The sequence below is a fragment of the Oculina patagonica genome, chromosome 6 (genome assembly GCF_052425735.1).
Source record: "Oculina patagonica isolate OP01 chromosome 6, crgOcupat, whole genome shotgun sequence".
Lineage (NCBI taxonomy): Eukaryota > Metazoa > Cnidaria > Anthozoa > Scleractinia > Oculinidae > Oculina > Oculina patagonica.
Genome location: NC_135763.1, coordinates 10,423,143 through 10,427,616, shown reverse-complemented (window position 1 = coordinate 10,427,616; position 4,474 = coordinate 10,423,143).

Sequence of the window (4,474 nt, the reverse complement as noted above, 5' to 3'; positions counted from 1 at the left end):
AGATCGATCTGTTTTTGGTGCAAAATCGGTGCTTAAACCGGCCAATACGCCTGTAATTGTTCAGGGTTTTCCAATGATTACGTATGGACCGTTTTCGGCCAGAAGAAAGGATATGAAGAGTAGAAAGTAAGTCCAAATTTTGGCTTACGCGCATGCATCAAAGTGAAAAATTGTACATTTTTACATGGAATCTTTATCACAATGTTGCTGTAGTGTAAACTCAAAGTGCTTTCCTAGCAAAGTTAAGAGAAATTCAGGATCATAGCACCAAAAATTCGGTTTAACGGTTAAAAAAACGCGTTTTTTTTTTCGAAAATTCAGGAGTGAAAGGGTTAACAAACATTTACAAAGTGTTTTAGCTCTGAAAATTAATGGAGCATTGATCGGACTCGTGATCATAAGCGAGCCATAAGCCAAGTTTTCACTAGCGACGCAAGCACAAGGATAACAGTTCTTGTTTCACACAAATTACGCGTAAAATTCTGCGCATCAAGATTGCGCAATACAATACAGGGCAATGACCTTAAAAAACGGGAAAATATTTTACGATCCGATATGATAGTTTGTTCTTGTGCACATGCAAAATGAGTGAGCCATATAAATGGATATAACTTTTTTCCTCGAGTTCTGTCTCGACTGCATGCGCATGAATTTCAGCGTTTTATCAGGCGAGAAAATTCGTTAACAAGTTTAATTAGCAAGAGAAGATAAAGAATAAAATGCCAGAATTGAGGTAAAATTAAAATGAAACACTTCTGCAGCGACTGTGCTGGGGAACGTCATCATGTCCTCTCAGTCTAAAGAATAGCGCTTCTTATTACCTTATTGGTACTTTATTTCGCGGGTATTTAATTTCGCGATTTTCTCAATTCTAAAAAAATCGCGAAATTAAAGACCCGTGAAATGTATTTTTAACGTTTTTTTTGACAAATTTGCAATATTTCTAACGTATTTTTTGGCCAAATCGCAAAAATAAAACCCTGCGAAATACTGTCTCGCCAAAATCGCGAAATTAAGTACCCACGATTTGAAGTACCGAGTTGTTAATTAAATTAAATATAACTTTTCCTGGAAGTATAATATATTAGTGATGAGACAAGAGCGATTGGCATTACTAGAGAAAAAGTTATTAATTCAATTTCCTCCCTGCGTCGATTCAAAGCCTTATCACTAATTTAGTTCACTTGCAGGTGGATTTAACACAATGACATTTACACGGCAGCTGAGAGGAATGCTTAGTGACAATATATTCATAAAGTTGAATAATTTACCACAAAGTCGTTTTGCGTTACTGCAGCCTATATATGCAACGGACACACTTGTAAATTAGGAGTTGTGGCACAAACCGTGACAACTCGCTCGGCTCGCCCTGGCTCGCCTCGCTCCTTGTCACGGTTTGTGTCCACAACTCCTAATTTACAAGTGTGCGCGGAACGCAAGACGCCTTTCTTACCCCCCCTCGCGAAACGAGTTGCAAAAAAAGACGTTTAATCCCAGAAAACTTAAGAAAGCTGCAATCTTTATGCAAAGCATGGTTAAAACTAACAAAAAAATCGGGAAAGCAGGCGTGGAAATGGTAAAAAAAAGGAGGAAAATGTGAGTGGCTTTCACATTCCTAACTTCCTGAAGCAGATTCGCCGGACCCGACAGTGTACCAATCGTTGTATGGCGCCATTGTATTAAATTACAACCAACCTTTAATTGCTGTGCCAGAAACAATTCCAATTGAACAAATGCTCTTATTGAGTAAACGAAGATGGGAAGAGGGAGAACTGGAGAAATTAACTTGTCTGTAAAGAAAAACTTGAAAAGATCTAGTGGAAAAGCTTTTACAACATACAAAAAAACTAAGGAAAATGAAAAACAAATAACAATCTTTTTAACAGACGAGCTGATTGAAAAATTAAAAAAAATTAGACAGCAGTGTTGTCGCAAACGTTTTAACAAGCTAAACAAAGCTTGCACGCTCCGGTGAGTGCATAAATTAAGTTTTCCGCGTATTGCTGCCTCGATGTTGTTGATCTTTTTCAGGCTTTTTTTTTTCTTGCAATACAGATTCTTTGGTAACTGTTTGTGTTGCCACTTCTTCCAAAAAATTGATAAACTCGAGGATTGTGAAGTAAAACACGTTCTGTTGGCGTTTGGCTCGTCATTCTTTATGATATCCAGGTGTTAGCTTGATTTATATACAGAGTAAAGAAAATGACATCATTAAGCTATTTTTAGTGACAATGACTCACAATTGGCCGTCACGTGCATTAAATCAAAAGAACAATAGTTGTGCACGTGTAAAACAATAGATTTTACATTCCTGAGTGCTTAGAACTCAGATTTTAAGCACACAGGAATGAAAACAACTTACAAAAGTCTAAAAATATCATTCGGGTAATACCCCGACTTTGTACGCCCACGCACGCAAACACAAAAAAAATTTGCATGCCGCTGTGGGTCACGCAATTTCTCGCTGTTCGCTTCAACTTAATTGTATTTTTTGCACACTCAGATTTAATCCTTTCGACTCGGCTGAAAGTGACTTTAAGTGCGCTGTAACATTTTATTTTGCCTCGTTCAGGCAATTAACAACATCGCGGGTTATGTCTCGAACATTTTTTTGCAACTCGAACGACAATGCTTCCATCACAAAGTAAACAACAAGATGAGCGCAGACAATCATTCTTTCATTAAATGAAAAAATGTTCTATTGGACTGAAATTTTATTTCGAAATGTCGGTGGTGCTTTCGAGAAGTTTTTTTTTTCATTTTTTGTCTTTCTGCTTTCATGATCTCTTGTCGTATTTTTTCGATGTCTGGCTGTGAATTTGTTTGTTTGTGTGCAAAGCTTGAACGTAAAGTCTCTTTAAGTTGACGATATTTCTGCATTTCTCGTAAGATCAGTTGAAACTCTTTGTCAGAAACAAGATTATCATTCAGAGCTTGTGAGACAGAGCTGTTTATCGAGTCATGTTTTGCAACAGCCAGAGCGAGGATTCTTGAGTGCTTATTAACTTTACGTTCAAGCTTTTTGTTGATAACTGACAGGCCAGTGGAAGCTGCGCCAGATACAGCTGCTACTGCTGCAACAGGCGCGCCGATAACAATTCCAACACCAGTAAGTGAAGTCGCAACAGCTCCAGAAGACAGAGCTGCCGTCACGGCGCCAAGACAGACCACGGAATAGTGAATAACTTTCCGGACTTTTTTATATTTTTTTAACACAAGCCTGTAATGCTCAGCTTCAGCGGATATTTCTTTTTCAATTTTACTTATTTCAGTCAGCCGAAAATTCTCGGCATTTGTTGGGAGGCTTGGATAAAGTTGTGTTTCTTCGCGATCACCATAAGCAGGGGCACTCGGGAGAACATTAGCAGATGACATGGTCTCGTATACATAAAAGTTATTTTTGTATTTAATTTAATTCAATTCCAACTCATATGTAAGATTTGAGCCGTTAAAATCGAATGGATTCCCATTCTCATCTCTAATCGAAAGAGTCAGAGATGTCACTTGTGCATCAGCCATAACGTCACGCAAGACATTGGGCTGTTCACTTTTGTAATTTATGTTTTCGTAAGACTTTCCACGGATGTCGAAACAAGCTAAAACAGAAGATGGTTTACCATTAAAGAGATTCTGTTCTCTGTCAACTAAATCGCAATGAATGAAATAAGTTGTGGGAGAATTTAATCTTTTTATATAAGTTATAGTTCCCAAATGCCCCACATTATCGTTCCCAAGTAGTAAATTAGACATACTTTTATTGAGAATTATTTTTTTTTTCTTTTCATTTTTAATTACAAGCGGTGTACCAACATCTGTGGTCGTTTCAATATCATGTTCAGCCAATTTCTTTTTAAATAAGCTCACCAACATTTCGAGTGTGTAATAATCAGCTGCAAAGGGAACAGTTACCGTATTTTCTTTTGTATCTTTTTCATCTTTTACAAGGATTGTTCCATCTTCTTTTAGATTGAACCAAGTAGGTATATGAGATGACAGGAGCCGGATGTGGCTCGGTTTTGGAATAGGATAATCGAAATTCACAGTATGAGGATTTTCTGTTGTGGTGACAGTGAGCACAACCATCTTTATAATTATCTTTTAAAAAATAAATCTTTAATATAAAATGGCGCCGCCTATTCCGAGAGCTGATGACATTTCTCAATCAATTTTTCTTGATTCTAAAGAAAGAGATTTTATGAAGTGGATGAAAACCCCAGAAGCAACTACAATTTCTAAAGCGGCAAAAGACAATGCATGGAAACCTTTTCTTGCAAAATATCCAAACGCTGACCGAACAAAATTTGTTGCACAGGTTGAGTTCGCGTACAACCACACAGCAACGGCAGACATTTATTACAAGGCAGGGCAAGGCCATTTGATAAATGTTTTTGGCTCTGACAGCAAATATTGGAGCCCAGAGATGAAAAAAGCACTAGGGGTGAATCAAATTTCAGGCGGTTTTCCACAACAGCTG